Raw genomic sequence first — 25,362 nt, forward strand, 5'->3', positions numbered from 1 at the left:
ATACATTTCCTGAGAGTTATTGCTGACAAATATTACTGTCCCATCTGAAGTCATCCAAACCATTCTCTCAGTGTCCCCCAAGTATCTGTCCCTCACTCCCAGTGATTGTGAACACTGTCACACATACCTACCGGCCCCTTCCCTGTTCTCTAGCTTAAAACATCCCCCTGTGTGCCGCCAGCAGTTACCAATGGGAGAGGAGAGGAGGGAAGCTGGCAGAGCTGCAAGGGAAAGGGGCACACAGGGGGGCCCTGAGAGCAGATAGAAGGGATGCATGTTCTAGAACCAATCCCCCTGCAGTGCAGCCTTAGGGGGAAAGAGGAGGAGAAGCTGGCAGTGCTGCAGGGGAAGGCAGAGAAGGATCAGTGTCCGCAAGGCAGTTCAGCCAGACCTTCTGCCTTCTGAACTGATGGGGCTTGAGCCCAATGCAGAAGTGCTGGCTGTATTGCCTTATCAGCGGTCCTGCTCATGTCTGTACATCTGCAGTGCAAGATCTAAGGCACTGCTGGCTCTGACTTCTTGTCTCAGGAGATTTGGAGTGAAATTTGATTATGTCATTTCTGTGCGGGCCACTGTTACCCTTGCTGGAGGATCTGACATGAGGAAGCAAAGTGAAGTGACCCACAGAAGACTGGTGTGCTGCTCAGGCTCATATAGTAATCTGGGGAGCAATGTAGATGATACGTGTGTCTGCCGCTGTGAGAGTCCCAGCGAGGCAGTGGAGCTCGTTTTAGCTCCTGTGGCCACTAGAGAGAGAAAAGACAGAATCCCCAATTCTGCACATCCATGCGTGCAGTGTAATGGTTGAAGAGACAACTTCAGCCTGGTCTCCCAAAAGCCCATGCCCCCTGGGGTGTGGCCTGCTGGGAGCCCAGGCTGAGGTTGTCTCTTCCACCATTACACTACAAGCATGGATGTACGGCATTGGGGATTCCTTCCTTTCTCTCTGTATTGAGGAAACAAAGCCCTGCCTCTACCAAGATGGTCGCCTCCACACAGAGACATAGTGCAGAATTTATAAAATATGAGAGCACCACAGTTTCATATCAAAGGATAAAGCCAACATATTTTCTTGGAGTGTAGGCAGGTGTAATTCAGCCTCCCTGCACAGGTGGTGCTGTTTCAACAGCCGCCATCAAGAGAGGACAAGAGGAACTTCTCATCCTCTGAGGCCTTTGTAGGTGTCATCAGGGGAGCAGCTGTCTGGTTGGATGCTGCTGCGCTGGATGACCTTGATGGCTATCCTTAGTGAGGGCAGTATTAAAGTGGTTTTAAAGGCTGACAATTTTTTTTACCTTCATCCATTCTATGCATGCAGGTAAAAAACCTTCAGTATGCAGCTCCCCCCCCCCCCCAATACTTACCTAAGCCTGATCCTGATCTAGCAATGTTCACAAGAGCAACTGCTGTCTTTAATCTCTGCCTCCAAATTGGTTGAGGCACTGCAGCAGGAGCCAGTGAGGAGGAAACAGGGCAGAGCTGAGCCCCATTCTGTGTGTCCTTTGGACATTTAGAGCAGGGCTGGGGAGTAATCGCACACAAGTGCCCTTTAGAGGGAACGGCTTGCTCTGGGGGCACTGCTCAGGGAGGTGGAGCAAGGAGCACCGACTGGGGACCCGAGAAGAGGAGAATCAGGGCTGCTGTGTGAAAAGAGCAGGTAAGTATAACAAGTTTTAATAAATGTTTCTAATAAATAGCACTGTCCCACTGCCGTTGGTACATGTGACAGACGCCATCGGGACAGAGGTTTTTAGAGGGGACTAGGGGCTGCCTCCTATCTCCTTTTTATGGCCCATGGAGGAGACCGAGGATCATGGAGGAGACCGAGGATTATGCCTGCATCTCCGGATTAGAGCATGGAAAAGAGCTCAGTTTAGCCTCTTATCCAATGGAAAGAACAGATCATTCTCTAATGATGGACAACAACGTGATGAATGCTGAGAGCGAGGCTTGGATTCATGCTCTAAATAAAGACAATAAAGCTCCCCTTCTATGGTGGATGGAAAGATGTAATATTAATCTTGTACAATGGTCAGAGTAAATATGGGAGCCCTCCTGCAGACTGAGCCCCTCCACTTTGGAGAGAAATATTTTTCAACAATCTCCCACATGAAATCTATGAAGATCACTCTCGGAGCCACTTTTCCCTATCTGATGGTGAGTGGGAGGTCGCGCTGCTCCACGCAGGCACAGTGTGTTCCCTTTACGGGGTGCCTGGGTGCTGGCAGCGACGGCCACTCCTCCTCTCATCCTCATTACTGGTGGCCCACCTCAGTAGCCACTTGCTTGCACTGTTTGGTTTCACCTCTGTGGCATGTTGTAAAACTATGTTATTGTACACCTTGCTGTATCCATTCTTTTGTTTATTGTTCAATGTTCTTTGGACGCTATATCTCTTCACTTGTAAACCTTAATAAAAATGTTTGAACAAGAAATCTATGAAGATAAATAAATACTACTTTTTCAGACTGCTGGAACATTGCTTGAGTTGTGTCTATGTGACTAGTTGTAAGTTAGCTTACTGTTTATGTTGGTTGTTCATTAGATATATTGTTTACAGTTTGCATTGTTTAGGGCAGAGGTGTCAAACTCAAGTTCATTGCAGGCCGGATCAGCAATATGGTTTTCCTCAAAGGGCCGGTTGTATCTGTAATATTATATAAATGTATGCAGGACTTTTTTTCTCAGAGAATAGGTGCAAGAACTCAATCACCTCCCCTACCAAACCGCATCAAACGATGGATGTGGCCAAATTGCAGTTGGAGGATCTTGCATTGTTTACATTACAGACGGCTCTCCTGTCAGTATTGCCGAAGATCGCGGGAGGAGCGGGCTCGATCGCCGCCGGCCTCCTGTGATCTTGGGCAATACTGACAGGAGAGCCGTCTGGTATGTCAACAATGCAAGACGGCTCTCCTGTCAGAGTGATTAGTGTGTCTAATCACAGCGGCAGCGTGGCTCCGGAGGCGCACGTGTGCCGCCGAAACTGCGTGGACATAATCATGTAGATCTACATGATTAACGGCAGCTAGATAGAGGTAGTTAGATGTAATAGCAAAGTGGGGAACAGAAAGGATTAGGGAGTGCTCCGGCTTATGGGTAATGGGCAATGCTCCGTATTATTGAAATATTTACAGATGCATCTCAAATAAAAATTGAATATCATTAAAAAATGTATTTATTTCAGTAATTCAATTTAAAAAGTGGTTAAGGTTAAGCAAAAAGCTGAATCACCGGACCTCTCTCTGCCTCTATTTAATCCATCCCCCCACACAGTTAGAAAGCACTAGGGAACACACTTAACCCTTTAATCACCCCCAGTGTTAATCAGCTGATTCACACATTCTTTCCCTGCCTCTCTGACAGGAGAGACGTCTTGCATTGTTTACATACCAGACGGCTCCCCTGTCAGTATTGCCGAAGATCGGGGGAGGAGCGAGCTTGATCCCCGCCGGGCTCCTGTGATTATCGGCAATACTGACAGGAGAGCCGACTGGTATGTAAACAATGCAAGATGGCTCTCCTGTCAGAGTGGTTAGTGTGTCTAATTACAGCGCAATCGTGGCTCTGGCGGCGCACACGCGCCACCAAAAACCGCATGCGCATAATCACCCTTAATGACCAGGCCATTTTGTGAGATTCGGCACTGCATTGCTTTCACTGACAATTGCCTGGTCATGTGACGCTGTACCCAAATACAATTGATGTCCTTTTTTAACCACAAATAGAGCTTTTTTTGGTGGTATTTGATCATCTCTGTGGTATTGTGGAAGATCACAGAGGAGCGGGGTCGATCGCCGCCGGCCTTCCTTGATCTTGTGCAATACTGACAGGAGAACCGTCTGGTATGTAAACAATGCAAGACGGCTCTCCTGTCAGAGCGATTAGTTTGTCTAATCACAGCGGTAGCGTGGCTCCGGCGACGCACGTGACCGCGTGCGCATAATCATGTAGATCTACGTGATTAGCGGCAGCTAGATAGAGGTAGTTAGATGAAATAGCAAAGTGGGGAACAGAAAAGATTAGGCAGTGCTCCGGCTTATGGGTAATGGGCAATGCTCCGTATTATTGAAATATATACAGATGCATCTCAAAAAAAATTGAATATCATCAAAAAATGTATTTATTTCAGTAATTCAATTCAAAAAGTGGCTAAGTTTAAGAAAAAAGAGGGGGGAAAATGCACTAGACTACATCAAAAATGCACCAAAAACGCACTGGAACGCATCAAAAACGAGTCAAAAACATGCATCCGGACGCATCCGGATTGCCTTTCTATGGTGTGAACTGGCCTTTAGACAACATTTGCTCTTCTCGTAGTTCAGCTCTCATTAGTCCCTTTGTATTTTTATTGAGTTCTCTGGTTGATCTATTCTTTTAATTCTTAATTTTTAAGATGCTCTTTATTGTGTTTTGCTATTTTTTTCTTTTCATCTGCCTCAGATCCTTTAAAAATAGAATTTACAGTAATAATTAACACTTTTAAATGAAGACTTTCCAGCAGACACCACCGTTACCACCACAGCCCAGAGTCTCATCAGCCCTTTAGTTCTTTTTCATCTCAGATGCTTTTTTTTCTTTTCACTTTTTCTTTTTTTTTTTTTATTCTTTATTTCTTTTGGCTTTTTATGTCCCTCGCTGTTCATCCTAAACATTTTTCAATGCAAATACATAAGCTATTTCCCTTCAGGAGTACTTCAAAGCTTCAAATAATGGTTCCCCCGCTGGAACGCTTGAAGTCCAGCAAATGAGGCACTCAGTGATCAGCCTCTACTTTCAATCAATTGACAGAAGGATAGAACATTCCGTCTCAGACGGTCTCAGCCTTCCATGAACGTGTCACTCCTCACCTTATCTTGTAAATGCAGCCGGATCGCTTATTTGGGCATAATAAGAAAACATATTAGAATTGGAAATAATTTTTACAGAGATGATTCAGGTATTGAAGATGAAGAGTTCCTGTACAGCCGTCATTTATACCCGGAATGTTCTGAAATGAAATTGTGTCTTTCCTTCAAGCCTTTTTTTTTTATTTATTTTTGTTTTTTTTCTAAGCGTTTGCCGCAATTTAACGACCTGGTCATCATATTGCTATCAATTTTTTTTTATTTTTTTTACATCTGCATCTTCCTAATTATAAGTTGCCAAATAGCGGCAGCTAGATAGAGGTAGTTAGATGAAATAGCAAAGTGGGGAACAGAAAGGATTAGGCAGTGCTCTGGCTTATGGGTAATGGGCAATGCTACATAATATTAAAATATATACAGATGCATCTCAAAATAAATTTGAATATCATCAAAAAATGTATTTATTTCGGTAATGCAATTCAAAAAGTGAAACTTATATGTTTTATATAGCTGTGTAACATAGAGAGTGATAGATTTCAAGCATTTCTTTCTTTTAATTTTGATGATTATGTCTTACAGCTAGTGACACCCCAAAATTCACTATCTCAGAAAAGTTTGAATATTACATAAGACCAATTAAAAAAAAAAAAAAAAAGGATTTTTAACCTTCCTAGCGGTATTCCCTAGTGGGGCTCAGGGTTAAATTTCAGTGCCAAAAGCGGTAACCCGAGCCACACTCGGGGTACCGCTAGGGAGATCGCTGGATCCTGTAAGAGAGGGTACTCACCTTGTCCCCGGGATCCAGCGATCCTCCCGATGCTCTGTGCCCCGGCTTCCGTCTCCTGCAACGTGACGCTCGCAGGGGGGGGGGTGGAACCAGCGGCAAATTCAAACAGTAAAACACACCAAACACACTGATACATTACAAAATAAAATAAATTCACATTAGTTTGCCCCCCTGTGCCCTTTCCTGCAGTTTTACTGTACTTTTTATGTATATATATATATATATATATATATATATATATATATACACACTATACGTCTCTATATATATATATATATATATATATATATATATAGTTTGCCCCCCTGTGCCCTTTCCTGCAGTTTTACTGTACTTTTTATGTATATATATATATATATATATATATATATATATATATATATATACACACACACACACACATATGTATACATGTACATATATATATATAAATATATAAATATAATATTTATATATAAAAAAATATATATACATATATATATATATATGCAGTATATATATATATATATATATATATATATATATATATATATATATATATATATATATATATATATATATATATATATATGTGTATATATATATATATATATATATATATATATATATATATATATATATATATATACTTTAACTTATTTATAGTTATTTATTATATTATAATTTATGATTTTATATATATATATATATATATATATATATATATATATATATATATATATATATATATATACACTATACGTATGTATATATATATATATATATATATATATATATATATATATATATATACATACTTTAACTTATTTATAATTATTTTTTATAATATCATTTATGATTTTGTGTTTCAAACGTTATCATACCCGAGATGTTATAAAGAAGAACGCACAGTATAAAAAAAAAAAAATCATATGTAAATAGTTGGTTTGGGCTGCTCATTCTTAAGAATTACATGCAAAATAATGGTACCGCTTTCAGCACCTAAAATTGGAAAGAATCATACCGCCAGGGAGGTTAATAAGGAAATGTTGACTTACTTAAAAGTATGTCCATGTACAGTATAGTATGCACTCAATACTTGGTTGGAGCTCCTTTTGCATGATTTACTGCGATAATGCGGCGTGGCATGGAGGCGACCAGCCTGTGGCACTGCTGAGGTGTTATGGAAGCCCAGGTTGGTTTGATAGCGGCCTTCAGCTCATCTGCATTTTTGGGTCTGGTGTCTCTCATCTTCCTCCTCACAATACCCCACAGATTCTCTATGGGGTTTAGGTCCAGCGACTTTGCTGGCCAGTCAAGCACAGTGAAACCATGATCATGTGACCAGGTATTGGTAGTTTTGGCAGTATGAGCAGGTGCCAAGTCCTGTTGGAAAATTAAATCAGCATCTCTATAAAGCTGGTCAGCAGAGGAAAGCATGGAGTGCTCTAGAATTTCCTGCTAGAGGGCTGCGCTGACTTTGGACTTAATAAAACACAGTGGACCAACACCAGATGACATGGCTCCCCAAATCATCACTGCGCCCCGACCAAGTATTGAGTGCATACTATGCTGTACATGGACATACTTTTAAGTAAGTCAACATTTCTCAATTAAAAATCCTTTTTTTTCCATTTGCAATATTTTAATTTTCTGAGATACTGTATATACAGTATCTTCCAAAAGTGAGTACACCCCTCACATTTTTGTAAATATTTTATTATATCTTTTCATGTGACAGCACTGAAGAAATGCCACTTTGCTACAATGTAAAGTAGTGAGTACACCCCTAAACCGCTGGCTTCAAAAGTGAGTACACCCCTAAGTGAAAATGTCCAAATTGGGCCTGAAGTGTCAATATTTTGTGCAGCCACCATTATTTTCCAGCTCTGCCTAAACCCTCTTGGGCATGGAGTTCACCAGAGCTTCACAGGTTGCCACTCTTCCACTCCTTCATGATGACATCACGGAGCTGGTGGATATTAGAGACCTTGCGCTCCTCCACCTTCTGTTTGAGGATGCCCCACAGATGCTCAATAGGGTTTAGTTCTGGAGACATGCTTGACCAGTCCATCATCTTTACCCTCATCTTCTTTAGCAAGGCAGTGGTCGTCTTGGAGGTGTGTTTGGGGTCGTTATCATGTTGGAATACTGCCCTGTGGCCCAGTCTCCGAAGGGAGGGGATCATGCTCTGCTTCAGTATGTCACAGTACATGTTGGCATTTATGGTTCCCTCAATGAACTGTAGCTCACCAGTGCCAGCAGCACCCATGCAGCCCAAGACCATGACACTCCCACAACCATACTTGACTGTAGGCAACACACACTTGTCTTTCTACTCCTCACCTGGTTGCCGCCACACACTCTTGACAACATTTGAACCAAATAAGTTTGACTTGGTCTCAGCAGACCACAGGACATGGTTGCAGTAATCCATGTCCTTAGTCTTCTTGTCTTCAGCAAACTGTTTTCGGGCTTTCCTGTGCATCATCTTGCAAGAGGCTTCCTTCTGGGACGACAGCCATGTAGACCAATTTGATGCAGTGTGCGGCGTATGGTCTGAGCACTGACAGGCTGACCTCCCACCGCTTCAACCTCTGCAGCAATGCTGGCAGCACTCATACGTCTATTTCCCAAAGACAACCTCTGGATATGACGCTGAGCACGTGCACTCAACATCTTTGGTCGACCATGGTGAGGCCTGTTCTGAGTGGAACCTGTCCTGTCAAACTGCTGTATGGTCTTGGCCACCGTGCTGCAGTTCAGTTTCAGGGTCTTGACAATCTTCTTATAGTCTAGGCCACCTTTATGTAGAGCAACAATTTTTTTTTTTCAGATCCTCAGAGAGTTCTTTGCCATGAGGTGCCATGTTGAACTTCCAGTGATCAGTATGAGAGAGTGAGAGCGATAACACCAGATTTAACACACCTGCTCCCCATTCACACCTGAGACGTTGTAACACTAATGAGTCACATGACACCGTGGAGGGAAAATGGCTAATTGGCCCAATTTGGACATTTTTACTTAGGGGGTGTACTCACTTTTGTTGCCAGCGGTTTAGACATTAATGGCTGTGTGTTGAGTTATTTTGAGGGGACAGCAAATTTACACTGTTATACAAGCTGTACACTCACTACTTTACATTGTAGTAAAGTGTCATTTCTTCAGTGTTGTCACATGAAAAGATATAATAAGATATTTACAAAAATGTGAGGGGTGTACTCACTTTTGTGAGATACTGTATGAACATACATCAGCAATGAGTAAGGCCCTGTTCAGGCTGAAACACAGAAGTGTTTAGACATTTTTTGTATTTTATATCCTATGTTTCCATAACATACTTTGGACATCCAGAAAGCAAGTACCACCTTTGCAATATTATATACAGTATATAAGAATATATGAACATATATCTGCTATGAGTAAGGCCATGTCAGGCAGAAATGCATAAGTATATAAAAACTTCAACTCTTCTGGGAAGGCTGTCTACAAGGTTTAGGAGTGTGTCTTTGGGACTGTTTGACCATTCTTCCAGAAGCGCATTTGTAAGGTCAGGCACTGATGTTGGAAAGAAGGCCCGGCTCATAGTCTCCGCTCTAATTCATCCCAAAGGTGTTCTTTCGGGTTGTGTTCAGGACTCTGTGCAGGCTAGTCAAGTTCCTCCACCCCAAACTTGCTCAACGTGTCTTTATGAACCTTGCTTTGTGCACTGGTTCAAATCATTTGGTGGAGAGGGGTTATTTTTTATTTTTTTTAGGGGTTGGGTTTGACCCCTTAGTTCCAGTGAAGGGAACTTTTAAGGCGTCAGCATACCAAGACATTTTGGACAATTTCACGTTCCCAACTTTGTAGGAACAGTTTGGGGATGGCCCCTTCCTGTTCCAACATGACTGAGCACCAGTGCACAAAGCAAGGTCCATAAAGACATGGATGAGCGAGTTTGGAGTGGAGGAACCTGACTGGCCTGCACAGAGTCCTGACCTCCACCCGATAGAGAACCTTAGGGATGAATTTCAGTGCAGATTGTGAGCCAGGCCTGACCTCACAAATGCGCTTCTGGAAGAATGGTCAAATATTCCCATAGACACATTCCTAAACCTTGTGGACAGCCTTCCCAGAAGAGTTGAAGCTGTTATAGCTGGAAGGGGTGGGCTAACTGAATACTGAACCCTATGGACTAAGACTGGGATGCCATTAAAATTCATGTGTGTGTAATGGCAGGCGTCTCAATACTTTGGTAATAAAGTGTGTGTGTGTGTATATATAAGCATATATGAACATATATTAGCTATGGGTAAGGTCCCGTTTGAGCTCAGATGTGTAAGTGTTTAGTCATTGTTTTATCTGTATTTAGTATCCTGTGTTTCACCATTCACTGCTCTACTGACACCATCCACTGCTCTACTGACACCTTGCAAATCTCTACTTACACCATCCACTGCTGTAGTGACATTATCTACTGCTCTCCTGACACTGCCCACTGCTCTACTGACTGACACCATCCACTGTCCTACCAATACCAATATCTGCCCTACTGACACCATCCACTGTCCCACCAGTAGAAACCTCTGCCACACGGACACCCTCCACTGTCCTACTGACACTAACCTCTGCCTTGCTGACACCAACCACTGCTCTACTGACATCATCCACTGTCCTACCGACACCAACCTCTGCTCTGCTGACATCAGCCACTGCTCTACTCACACCGTCAACTTCTCCACTGACATCATCCACTGCTCTACTGACACCATCCACTGCTTTACTGACATCATCCACTGCTCTACTGACACCATCCACTGCTTTACTGACATCATCCACTGCTCTACTGACACCTTCCACTGCTTTACTGACATCATCCACTGCTCTACTGACACCTTCCACTGGTCTGCTGACACCTTGCACTGCTCTACTGACATCATCCACTGCTCTACTTACACCTTCCACTGCTCTGCTGACACTTTCCACTGCTCTACTGACACCTTCCACTGCTCTACTGACACTTTCCACTGCTCTACTGACACCTTCCACTGCTCTACTGACACCTTTCACTGCTCTACTGACACTTTCCACTGCTCTACTGACACCTTCCACTGACCTACTGACACTGCCCACTGCTCTACTGACACCTTCTACTGCTCTACGACATCATCCACTGCTCTACTGACACCTTCCACTGCTCTACTGACTCCTTCCACTGCTCTACTGACAATTGCCACTGCTCTTCTGACACTGCCCATTGCTCTACTGACACCTTCCACTGCTCTACTGACATCATGCACTGCTCTACTGACACCTTCCACTGCTCTACTTACGCTTTCCACTGCTCTACTGACATCATCCACTGCTCTACTGACACCTTCCATTGCTCTAAAGACACCATTGACTGTTCTACTGACATTATCCACTGCTCTAGTGACTCTGTCCATTGCTCTACTTACATCATCCACTGCTTTCCTGACACTGCCCACTGCTCTACTGACTGACACCATCTACTGTGTTACGGACAACAACCTCTGCCCTACTGACAACATCCACTGTCCTACTGACGCCAACATCTGCCCTGCTGACACCATTCACTGCCCTACTGACACCGTCCTCTGCCCTGCTGAAAAAGTCCTCTGCCCTACTGATGCCGTCCCCTGCTCTACTGACTGACACCATCCACTGTCCTACTGACACCAACCTCTGCTCTACTGACACCATCCACTGTCCTACTGACACCAACCTCTGCTCTGCTGACACCAATCTCTGTCCTACTGACACCAACCTCTGCTCTACTGACACCATCCACTGTCCTACTGACACCAACCTCTTCTCTGCTGTCACCAATCTCTGTCCTACTGACACCAACCTCTGCTCTGCTGACACCAGCCACTGCTCTACCTCTACTGACATCGTCCACTGCTCTACTGACACTTTCCACTGCTCTACGGACATCATCCACTGCTCTACGGACATCATCCACTGCTCTACTGACATCGTCCACTGCTCTACTGACATCATCCACTGCTCTACTGACACCTTCCACTGCTCTACTGACACCTTCCACTGCTCTACTGACACTTTCCACTGCTCTACTGACACCTTCCACTGACCTACTGACACTGCCCACTGCTCTACTGACACCTTCTACTGCTCTACTGACATCATCCACTGCTCTACTGACACCTTCCACTGCTCTACTGACTCCTTCCACTGCTCTACTGACACCTTCCACTGCTCTACTGACTCCTTCCACTGCTCTACTGACAATTGCCACTGCTCTTCTGACACTGCCCATTGCTCTACTGACACCTTCCACTGCTCTACTGACATCATGCACTGCTCTACTGACACCTTCCACTGCTCTACTGACATCATGCACTGCTCTACTGACACCTTCCACTGCTCTACTTACGCTTTCCACTGCTCTACTGACATCATCCACTGCTCTACTGACACCTTCCATTGCTCTAAAGACACCATTGACTGTTCTACTGACATTATCCACTGCTCTAGTGACTCTGTCCATTGCTCTACTTACATCATCCACTGCTTTCCTGACACTGCCCACTGCTCTACTGACTGACACCATCTATTGTGTTACGGACAACAACCTCTGCCCTACTGACAACATCCACTGTCCTACTGACGCCAACATCTGCCCTGCTGACACCATTCACTGCCCTACTGACACCGTCCTCTGCCCTGCTGAAAAAGTCCTCTGCCCTACTGATGCCGTCCCCTGCTCTACTGACTGACACCATCCACTGTCCTACTGACACCAACCTCTGCTCTACTGACACCATCCACTGTCCTACTGACACCAACCTCTGCTCTGCTGACACCAATCTCTGTCCTACTGACACCAACCTCTGCTCTACTGACACCATCCACTGTCCTACTGACACCAACCTCTGCTCTGCTGACACCAATCTCTGTCCTTCTGACACCAACCTCTGCTCTGCTGACACCAGCCACTGCTCTACCTCTACTGACATCGTCCACTGCTCTACTGACACTTTCCACTGCTCTACGGACATCATCCACTGCTCTACGGACATCATCCACTGCTCTACTGACATCGTCCACTGCTCTACTGACATCATCCACTGCTCTACTGTCATCATCCACTGCTCTACTGACATCATTCACTGCTTTTCTGACATCATCCACTGCTCTACTGACACCTTCCACTGCTCTACTGACTCCTTCCACTGCTCTACTGACTCCTTCCACTGCTCTACTGACACCTTCCAATGCTCTACTGACTCCTTCCACTGCTCTACTGACAATTGCCACTGCTCTTCTGACACTGCCCATTGCTCTACTGACACCTTCCACTGCTCTACTGACATCATGCACTGCTCTACTGACACCTTCCACTGCTCTACTTACGCTTTCCACTGCTCTACTGACATCATCCACTGCTCTACTGACACCTTCCATTGCTCTAAAGACACCATTGACTGTTCTACTGACATTATCCACTGCTCTAGTGACTCTGTCCATTGCTCTACTTACATCATCCACTGCTTTCCTGACACTGCCCACTGCTCTACTGACTGACACCATCTACTGTGTTACGGACAACAACCTCTGCCCTACTGACAACATCCACTGCCCTACTGACGCCAACATCTGCCCTGCTGACACCATTCACTGCCCTACTGACACCGTCCTCTGCCCTGCTGAAAAAGTCCTCTGCCCTACTGATGCCGTCCCCTGCTCTACTGACTGACACCATCCACTGTCCTACTGACACCAACCTCTGCTCTACTGACACCATCCACTGTCCTACTGACACCAACCTCTGCTCTGCTGACACCAATCTCTGTCCTACTGACACCAACCTCTGCTCTGCTGACACCAGCCACTGCTCTACCTCTACTGACATCGTCCACTGCTCTACTGACACTTTCCACTGCTCTACGGACATCATCCACTGCTCTACTGACATCGTCCCCTGCTCTACTGACATCATCCACTGCTCTACTGTCATCATCCACTGCTCTACTGACACCATCCACTGCTCTACTGACATCATTCACTGCTTTTCTGACATCATCCACTGTTCTACTGACATCTTCCACTGCTCTACTGACACTTTCCACTGCTCTACTGACATCATTCACTGCTCTATTGACACCAAATTCTGCCCTACTGACATCATCCACTATCCTACTGACGCCAACCTCTACCCTACTAACACTATCCACTGCTCTACTGACACAGTCCACTGCTCTACTGACATAATCCACTGCTCTACTGACATAATCCACTGCTCTATTGACACCTTCCATGTTTTGATACATTTTAAAATATTTTTTTACATTTATTTATAAGAGTGTTTATGTATAACACACGCATGTATGTTTCAGCTTTAGTGCCCGTTCACATACGAGCGACGCTACTTCGCACCGCGACCTTCGAGGTCGCAGGGCGAGCAGCGCGCCGCGACCTCGGAGCGGCCGCCACGGACTTCATAACATTGAAGTCTATGGCGGTCGCCTCTTGGTCGCCCCAAAGAAGCTCCGGACTCTTTTTCTAAGTCGGAGCGACTTGTGTCGCTCCTATTAGAACAGGTCCGCAGCTTCCCTATGGGAGGCGACCTGTGAGGCGACCAGGTCGCCTCACAGGTCGCCCTAGTGTGAACCGGGACTTAAGGTGCACACCTTATTGCTCTAGGCTGCGTACACCTATGGTTTCATCTGTGTATTTAGCATTTTGCCTGGATTTCTGCTTTATCTGGATGCTGTAACTGAATTCTATCACACTGACTCACCCTGGAATCCCACTGTAATTTGTTCTCTCTGGAGAGAGAAGTCAAATGTCCCTCCTCTGGATATTTCGTACAAGCCTGCTGGGATCCTGAACAATGGTTCTGACAGGTGCTGGAAAGGTCAGGACACAACAGAACGCAGCATAACCCCGAACGCGTTGGATATTCAGATTGCAAACTTCTCCCACGAGGCTGCAGAAAGAACAATGCCAATCCTTTCTTAGAACTGAGATAACGGAACGCGGGAAAAGTAATTATACAGGATAATGCTTACAATAACACCAGAACACAGCCGGGGAACCGTGACGCTATGCAGAGAGTAAAGGTTCTGATCGAATATAAGATTAGAGCGTGAGTTCGCCTTTGACTACAAAAACACAGTATATAGAATTGTGCCTGAAACAGCTGCATGCTCTATGGCTCTATAATATTAGGCTATATTTCCACTGTACACCAGCGGTCATGGATGTGCATTTGGCTGTTGGGGAACAAAGGAATGGCTCCACCAAAGGTCCTGAAAGGAGGATTTTTTTTCTTTCTTTTTACCAGCCTGTGCGTAATAACTAAACACCAAAGTGTACAAAGAAGTGCACTTTGGCTGTATCATGTGGTCCCCTTCTGAATAAGTCTTGGACCCCTGACCACCCATCCTGGGTCCAAGACTCTTTACAGGGGCAAGGCACACTCTGGTTCACCTAGCCAAGGGCCCGACAGACTCCATTCCTCATGATCAGCCAAAGTCCACTAACAAGTACTACGTAGGGATGGGCGAATGGTTCAGCCCGAGCATGAGTTCGAGCCAAACATTTGCCTGTTAGGCTGTTCGCCAAACACCCGAGTCTGCAGGGTGTTTGCCCTGACAAACACCCTGAAATACACTGAGCACTGCACAGTGCATTCTGCGCCCTAAATGGGGAAAGCTTTGCCCAATCAGGGCACAGTGTAAGCTGATTGTTAAGAAGTGGGGCCAGGAAGTCGGCCGTGGCGTCCTTAACAACCGATGTGTCATCTGCTGTCAATGGGTTTCCCCACTGACAGCTAAATGAAAAAAAAAATGTGCCAGTAAAAAAAATAAAGAGACCCCCCCCCCCCCAGTCCATATGGGTCTGGAATAGATTTGGGGGTGAACCCCACACCAAAAATAAAATGGCCCCAAAATCCACACCAGACTCTTATCCAGGCATGCAGCCTGGCAGGTCAGGAAATGGGGGGTGAGCGAGCGCCCCCTCTCCCCACCTGAACCATACCAGGCCACATGCCCTCAACATGGGGGGATGGGTGCCACCCTCTACCGAAATCACCTTGTTCTCATGTTGATGGGGTCAAGGGCCTCTTCCCGCCAAACCTGGGCTGTGGTTGTCGGGTTCTGCGGGCATGGGGTTAGCAGAATCTGGAAGCTCCCTTTAAAAAAGGGGCTCCCAGATCCTCCCCCCCCCCATGTGATCAGGTACATAATATCACCTCAAGGTCATATCCATGCATGTAGCCTATGCATTTGCCAATAGGTGTGGCCTAATTTGGCAGAGGTTGGGTGGTGATTTGTGCAAGTTGTCCTCCTGGATTGCAGCAGACAATTTAAGTTTGGCACTAAATCCTTTCATGATAAGCCTCTAAACGTCCAAGGTGAGATTCAGTTCTAAAGATGTAATGAATTGTATCATAATATGTTGTTAAATAATCTTTCAGATCCTTCTTTGTTTCCCTGATGAAGCAGAAGTGGGCTGTGAAACGCGTCAAAATCAACCACTGGAATTCATGAGCATCAACACTTTACTAATTCAACACCTGCTTTCATGATGATTGTATTTTATGGTTGTAACCGTGTTTGATGGTCGTATAGACCCATGAGCTCTTTTAATCTATGTAATAACATTCTTGTTTTATACCAAAAGTGATAATAAAGTCTTGTTTTTTTTTTTTTTTCTTTTTTAGTTTAAAAATAACAAACATGTTATACTTACCTCCAGGGCTTTTTTTCTCAGAACATGGGTGCAGGAACTCAACCACGACCACACTGTAGGTGGCTCCGACACTCTCACTTGCAGGGAGATTATCCAGTGGGGTTGTCGGCATCCACACGGCACCTGCATCCCCCTTGTCCCCATCCTGCACTCAGTAGGAACCGCTCAGGAGATCAGATCTGTGGGAGCCATTGGGAGACAATCTGTCACTTGTAAACACAGAAGCTGGACTTCTGGGTTTACAAGTGATAGTGGTGATAGTGGTGAGTGGTGACAGAGGTGGTGGAACTGAGTTCCACCAAGTTCCAGCTGAATAAAAAGCCCTGCTTACCTCCTCTGTGAAGTTGGTTTTGCACAGAGCAGCCCAGATCCTCCTCTTCTCGAGTTATTCTTTGGCACTCCTGGCCCTTTCCTCCTGGTGAGTGCAGCTTGCTATGGGGCACCGGAGTCGAGCAGCTGCTCTGTGTGTCCATTCAGACACAGAGCCATGACCCGGCCTGGCCCCGCCCCCCCTCTCTCCTCCTTGGCTGACTGAGTTTGATTGACAGTAGTGGGAGCAAATAGCCCTGCGCTGCTGTCTCAGCCAATAAGGGAGGGAAGTCCAAGGCAGTTGATACACTCCTGCAAAATCACTGGATAGAGATTGGCTCAAGTAAGTATTAGGGGGGGCTGCTGCACACAGAAGGCTTTTTATCTTAATGCATAGAATGCACCTTCTGCTTTTACAATCCCTTTAGTTTTCCTCGCTCTTTATATACTGTACACACCAGTGGTGTATTTTGGTCTTGTGCTGCCCTAGGCAAGACTAAAATTGTGCGCCCTCCCTACATCTCCTATGTAAATTTGCCCATCCTTCCTGTTTAACGAATGTGACTCCCTCCGGGGTTGAAGGACTACAAATCCCAGCAAGAACCCCTGAGATTTCATGAGAGGGGGGTGAGAGGGGGTGGGAGAGAGAGAGAGAGGGTGGTGGCTGAGAGGGGGTGGTAGCGAGAGAGGAGGGTGGGTGAGGGAGGGTGAGAGATAGGGGGGGATGAGAGAGAGAGAGAGGAGGGTGGGTGAGGGAGGGTGAGAGATGGGGGGGATGAGAGAGAGAGAGAGAGAGGTGGCTGAGAGGGGGGGGGGTAGAGAGAGTGAGAGGAGGGTGGGTGAGGGAGGGTGGGAGATAGGGGGGATGAGAGAGAGGGGAGGGTGGGTGAGGGAGGGTGAGAGATGGGGGGTGGGGGCTGAGAGAGAGAGAGAGAGAGGGGGTGGGTAAGGGAGAGTGAGGGAGGGTGGGGGTGGGAGAAAGAGAGAGAAAAAAAGAGAGAGAGAGAGAGAGAGAGAGAGTGGTGGGATTCAAATGTATTCTTTTTGAAGTTTGAATTTCGGAAGATGGTTATATTATTTCTATTTTCTTGTATTCTAATCTGATGGGTTTTTTTTTTCTATTCTTTTATTTTCTATTCTGTTCTAATCTATTAATTTTTTTCTAGTCTATTCTAATCTTTTTTTTTTTTTTTTAATTATTTGAATTTGAATGTATTGTATTTGAATTTTGAGAAATGGTTATATTCAATCTATTCCATTTTTTTTTTTTTTAATTCTGTTCTATTCTTTTCTATTGTATTCAGATTTAAATGTATTCTATTTGAAATTCAAATCTCAAAAGATGGTTACATTAGTTCTATTCTATTTTATTTTTTTTTATTCTATTCTATTCCTTTATTTTCTATGCTATATTATTCTCTTTGGAAATTTGAGTTCAAATTAGATTTGAAAACAATTCAAATTTGATTTGAAAACAAATCGAATTTGAATTTCACCTGAATTTTGTTTTTCATTAATTCAGATTCGTTTAAACCGTTACTATTGTCATTCGGAAATTCAAATACATCCGAATAACAAAAAAATGTTCCTGGCAGCATCAATGAGTCATTTTTGTTCTTGTAGTACTATCTTTATTTGGCATTGAAAGGAAATCTTTCACCATGTCCAATGGCCACTCACTACCTGTACCTGCTTTACTCCGGGTTAGAACATTTTATGAGTTAGGCGAATAAGAGGGGGCGTGTCCATGACAACTGGAATTAGCCTGTTGGGGGCTGCAGCACAGGGAGGTCAGGGGCTCATTACAGTCAAGCTATAATACCATAGTGATAGGTATCAGTCTTCTGCTGTGACGTCTGTGCAAACAAAGAACAGGAGGAGGGAGCAGAGGAATGAACTTTTCAGTCTTCCGCTGCTCTATCAATGTGCAATCAGGAACTGCAGTACATTGCTGCCTTTACAACAAAAGCCGGCATCCTGCCATATAGGAACCTTGATCCAACATACCCACTCATGGGGATTGTTCCCACCAAAAAGAATGCAGCAACAGCCCTGAAAAAGGTGGAGTATGTTCCCCCCTGAAACGCGTTGGCTTAATGTACATGTTGCTATTTTTTAATAAAGATTGATTAAACCAGATTTTAGAAGTCACATTTCTCTGGACACCAGGCACTCCTTTTTTTAATCCAATCAGGAACTGGGAAGCAGTGAGGTGACCCGACTCTATTGCTTAACCCACATGTGTCAAAAACAAGGCCTGTGGGCCGAATCTGGCCCTCGGGGCCTTTTTATGTGGCCCTTGCACCTCTCCTCCAGACCCTGTGCTCCCTGCTTTCCAGCACTGCCTCTAGCTTCTTCTCTGCAGCAGCACAAGGTAAGGGTGGTGCACTGTAATATAAGGGAGGGTGGGTAACTCAACTTCTCATGGTGGGGAGGGTCCTGACAACTTATGTAAGGATAGGGGATGCTCTGGACATCTAGTCTTACAGATACAATCAGCGCCTTTTGAGGGCGATCATATTGCTGGTGCGGCCCTCGATTATATTGGGTTTGACACCCCTGGCTTAACCCATTCCCGCCTTTCTATGGCAAAATGATGCCAGGGCCTGCTTCTTGTCCCTCTGGGTGGACGTCATATGGCAAGCGGGGCCACGCTGTGGTGAGATCTGTCAATGGATGACAGATTACTGTACCGACCCACTGCTGATATCACGTGATCCCTGTAACCAATCACAGCAGGTCACGTGACAGTTGTAAACAACAAATAGCTTCCTTTTAAGCCACCCATTGTGTACAATTGTGTTGCTAGCTGTGATTTGTCACAGTGATCACATGGCACAGACTGGGCCAATCAGAGCCCATCTGTGGCATGTGATCAGCTGTGGCCAATCACAGATAATCACAACAAAACAAACTGAATTAATTGATTTCATTCAGCAAAATGCTTGCAGATAGCAATGAAATTCATTGCTATAAGCAATCATAAGGTGTAAAAAAAGAAATACTGATCACTTCCCTAGAGCAGCCTTTTTCAACCAGGGTGCCCAGGCACCCTGGGGCGCCTTGAGGTGTCTTGTCTTCAGGGGTGCCTTGGCAAAATGCCTAAAAATTTCCCAAAATTTGTATACAAGCCGTCCTGTGGATGAAGCCTGCATTTTAGTTACACAGGTTTTCATTGTACACCATCACAACCTTCTAGCTGCCGGCATCCTAACGACCAACAGCATCAGCAGTTGATATGGAGTATGTCAGTCGCCTGTATAGCATTCTTGTTTGACCCACCCCTGCCCCTCTCCATCAGCACTGGGGTCACAATAGCTGAGTGATGGAGAAAAATTGAGGGAGAAGAGAAACATTGGAATAGTAGTCAGTACCAGTGTGCAAAAGTATATTTGCTTTGGAAGAATAAATAACCTCTAACGTTGGGTGTCCTACTTGGACTTGTGGATGTTGCTGCAATATGTAACACTATTAAAATAGATTTTACATTTTAGAATGGGGTGCCGTGAGACTGTCCATAAATTTAACCACTTTACCACCGCCCACAGTAATATTACTGCGGCACAGTGGCTCGTTATCGTCTGACGACGTAGTACTACGTCGTCAGACACTCCCCCTTCTGGGCGGCGCTTGCGCGCCGCCGGAGGCTCGCTCCCGCTGTTTTCAGTCACAGCGGGAGTCGGGCCAGGGGAGGAGCAGCGGCGATCGCCGCCTCTCTTCCCCCGATCGTCGGGGATCTAGTGTGGAGATCCGCCCGCCTGTGTAAACACAAGCGGGCGGATCTCCATAGTGACAGGGAGTGACAGATCGGACTGTTCAGCATAGCTGAACCTGCGATCTGTCCATGACTCACTCAGTCCCCTCCCCCCCCCCACACGTCAGTAAGCACCAGGCATACATTAACCCCTCCCTCTCCAATAAAATTAACCCCTTCCCTTCCAGTGTCATTTTTACAGTAACAGTGCATATATATAGCACTGATTACTGCAGTAATGTCACTGGTACCCCCAAAAGTGTCAAAAATGTCAGTCAAGGGTCCGATCTGTCCGCCGCAATGTCGCAGTCCCGCAAAAAAATCGCAGATCGCCGCCATTACGCGTTAAAAAAAAAAACACCAAAAATGACAGAAATCTTTCCCTTTGTTAGTAAACGCAATAACTTTTGCGCAAACCAATCAAAATACGCTTATTGTGATTTTTTTTTACCAAACATATGTAGCAGAAAACAAATTGGCCAAAAATTTTTTAAAAAATTGGTTTTTACATTTTTTTGGGGGGGAATTTCATATAAAAAAATGTTAAAAATATTGTTATTTTTTCAAAATAAACGCTCTTTTTTTGTTTATAGCGCAAAAAGTAAAAATCGCATAGGTAATCAAATACCACCAAAAGAAAGCTCTGTTTGTGGGAAAAAAAGGACGTAAATTTCGTTTGGGTATGGCATTGCACGACCGCGCAATTTTCAGTTAAAGTCGCACAGCGCCGAATCGCAAAAAGTGGCCTGGACGGAAGACAGCAAAATCCTCCGGTGGTAAAGTGGTTAAAGGATGCCTCCAGATTGTCAATAATTTTTAAAGAGTGCCTTGATTGAAAAAAGGTTTAAAAACACTGCCTTCGAGTATGTTATTATTGTAACAATATATTGCTCTGGTCAAAGTGTGTTATTCATTTTTTTTTTTTTTTTTTTCGTACTGTCACCAATCAGTGTCCCTAATCACTGCCACACCAGTTATATGATAATGCTGTACTGCACTGGTGACAGTATAGTAAAAAATAAAATATATATATTTTTCTTTTCATTTACAACTTCAAAAAACTCACCATGCCTCTTACTAAAAAATTTTTATTGTCTACATTCCGAAAATGGGTAATTTTGGGGATATCTGTCCTGTCCCGGGCCTCACGAAAAGATAAGATAAGATAGGCCATCAGTACATCAGGATTATCAAATTAAAAAAAAATATATATCATAGTTTGTGGATAACTTTCCTACAGACTAAATAATAACCCAAACACTGATTTGGGTTATTTTCACCAAGGAAATGTTGCAGAATACATTTATGAAGAAAGATTCTTTGTTTGCAAAATTTTATAAGTGCCCGCTCACATACGAGAGACGCTACTTCGGGTGGCGAACTCGGAGCGGCCGCCACGGACTTCATAACATTGAAGTCTATGGCGGTCGCCTCCTGGTCGCCCCAAAGAAGCTCCGGACCCTTTTTCTAAGTCGGAGCGACTTGTGTCGCTCCTATTAGAACGGGTCCGCAGCTTCCCTATGGGAGGCGACCTACGGCGACCTGTGAGGCGACCAGGTCGCCTCACAGGTCGCCTCAGTGTGAACCGGGACTAACAGGAACGAGGAAAAACACATTTTTTTTCACAATTTTCGGGGGTTCAACACTGCGTTACTTTAACCACTTAAGCCCCGGAAGATTTTACCCCCATTCCGACCAGGGGGTATTTTGCGATTCGGCACTGCGTGACTTTAACGGACAATTGCGCGGTCGTGCGACGCTGTACCTAAACGAATTTGACGTCCTTTTTTTCCCACAAACAGAGCTTTCTTTTGGTGGTATTTGATCACCTGTGCGATTTTTTGATCACGCGCTATAAACAAAAAAAGAGCGTCAATTTTGCAAAAATAGCAATATTTTTCACATTTTTTCATATGAAATGCCCCCCCAAAAAAATGTAAAAATCAAAATTTTTAAAAATTTTCGGCCAATTTGTTTTATGCTACCTATGTTTGGTAAAAAAAATCGCAAAAAGCGTATTTTTATTGGTTTGCGCAAAAGTTATCGCGTTTACTAACAAAGGGAAAGATTTTTGTCATTTTTGTTGTTTTTTTTTTCAACGCGTAATGGCGGCGATCTGCGATTTTTTTTGCGGTACTGCGACATTGCGGCGGACAGATCGGACCCTTGACTGACATTTTTGACACTTTTGGGGTTACCAGTGACATTTCTACAGTAATCAGTGCTATACATATGCACTGTTACTGTAAAAATACACTGGTAGTGAAGGGGTTAACTTTATTTGGGAGGGAGGGGCTGTGTGTGTCCCTAGGGGCGTGGTTTCTACTGTGATTGGCTGTGACTCTAGCTGTAAGGACACTGATCAACGGATCTACATACTAGATCCGAGTGATCAGTGTCTTTGCAGCGAGGAGAATGACAGGCAGTTTGTTTACACAAGCTGCTTGACATTCTCCCTCTCCCCCGCCGATCGCCGAGTGACCGGCGGACATCGGGTCCGCTGGTCACACGCGCGGGGGGGTCCGTGACCACGCGGGAGCGGGAGCGCGCCTCCGGGGGCGCGCGCTCGCTCCCTAGACCCTCACAAGCAAGCAACGTAGCCCTACGTTAGTTTGCCTGTGAGGGGCTGACCGCCGACGTAGATAGTCGTGCGGCGGTCGACAAGTGGTTAAAAGACAATTGCGCAGTTGATGTCCTTTTTTCCCCATAAACAGAGCTTACTTTTGGTGGTATTTGATCACCTGTGCATTTTTGTTTTTTTTTTTTGTTTTTTTTTTTACGCTATAAACAAAAAAATTGTGACAATTCCGAAAAAAAAACAAAGCATAATTTTTTCACTTTCTGCTATATAACATTCCCAATAAAAATTTTTTTTTAAAAAAAACAAATTTTTTCATCATTTTAGGCCAATTTGTATTCTGCTACATATTTTTTGGTAAAATAAAAAAAAAAAAAAATCCCAATAAGCTTATTGTGTCTACAAACTAGGGAAAATATTTATGTCATTTTTATTTATTTATTTATTTTTTTCTACTAGTAATGGCGGCGATCAGCGATTTTTAGAGGGACTGCAACATTGCGGCGGACAGATCGGACCCCTAACTGACATTTTTGACACTTTTGGGGAGACCAGTGACATTACTACATTAATCAGTGCTTAAAATATGCACTGTCACTGTAATAATGACATTGGCAAGGAAGGGGTAAACCAAGGGGTGATCAAAGGGTTGCATAGCACCTGGCTCCTGCACTCAGAATCAGGTTCTCAGGCTGCCTCTGTCCCGGGACTCTCACTTGGCATCCACAAATGGCTAAGCCTTGCTGCCCTCTACGACCGGGGTGGTCGACAAAACACTGTAGACATAAACACAAAAGAAGGGCGCACCAGCCTAGCGCATTATCCTCAGTAGGCTTTTTTTAATAAATTATTAAAATGTCTACTCACAAACAAGCGATGTAAACCAGCATATCAACTCCGACTAACAACGTCCATAATGTTGGAGTCCAATATCTTGTCAAGGTAAACGGCTGACGCGTTTCGAGGCTATGCCTCTTCCTCAGAGCCTAGGGGCCATGTCTGAACCCTTGGTGTATATATAGTAAAAAGTGTCTCAAAAAGACCCCAAAGATTGGGGGAGGAAGTACCTCCCCTGTGGGTGTGGCCACACAGTTGACATAGACCAAAGCTTGATACATACTTAATTATCAATATACAAATAACAATACAATGCAATAAATCTCTATGTGAATCAATACTGCACACACAACCTTAGTAGCTACTTGCCAATAGCATACATGGATATTGCACTAATTATTACCACTTGCGTAAAAAAAAAAAAAAAAAAAAAAAAACGATCTATAAATATTTGCATATTAGACCATACAACCACCTGTACATATACATTTCAAAACCTGGGGAAAAGGAATCGAAAAGTAGCCAAAACTAGTTAGTCCATAACCCACAATAAAAGCTAATATCATTCTGTACCACAGCGGAGCTGTATGGTGGGACAAAGGGTTAAATGTGAGCCTAGGGGGTACTTTCTAACTGTGAGGGGGAGGGACTTCTGAAATCAACACAGGGACCTGTTTTCCTAAATAGGAGGATCACAGGAGCTCTGTGTTGATAGCAGGGAGAACAAAGGTCTGCTGTGTTTACAACAGCAGACCGCCATTCTCTCTTTACAGGGAGCGATCGCGGGTGCCTGGCGGCAATCGTGCCCGCCGGCTCCATGGATCGGCTTACCCACTGGCGCGTGCCCCCAGGATCGCTCCCGCGAACCGCCGTACAGTTATGGCGATTCGCGGGAACCTGCCGACCTGCCGCCGTATATCGATGACGGCTGATCGGCAAGTAGTTAAATACCACCAAAAGAAAGCTCTATTTGTGTGGGAAAAAAAAAATGATAAAAATTGTGTTTGGGTACAGTGTTGCATCACCGCGCAATTGTCATTCAAAATGTGACGGTGTTGAAGTGGTTAACAACAGTGGAGACAAGTTAGGTCATCAGCAGGGGTTCCCCCCACCCAACACCACCATCACCACTCCATGAATCTGTTGAAGGCTTCAGAAATACTTGAGACTTCAGAGTATGGGGGAGCATGGGACATAGTATACCCCCTTTCCACTTAGAATGGAGTGCTTAGATCTAAACAACCAATCACCCGGTTCAAACACTGTAGGGGAGGGGAGACTGGTATTAACCCTTCATAGGCCTTGACAAAGACCAACAACCTATAAGTGATTTGACCTAGGTCAGAAGGGTGGTGGAAGAATATGGTGAAGGTAAGTATCAGTAAGTGGTGTTTAGATGCAACAGTTTATTTCTCCCACTAGAGTTCCCCTTTTAACCACTTGCCGACTGCCTAATGACTATTTACTGCGGCGGCCAGCCCCTCACAGGCAAAGTGACGTAGGTCTACGTCGCTAGCCTATGAGGCTCTAGGGAGCGAGCGCGCGC

This window comes from Pelophylax lessonae (assembly GCF_965119305.1).
Source record: "Pelophylax lessonae genome assembly, chromosome: 7".
NCBI classification, from domain to species: Eukaryota; Metazoa; Chordata; class Amphibia; order Anura; family Ranidae; genus Pelophylax; species Pelophylax lessonae.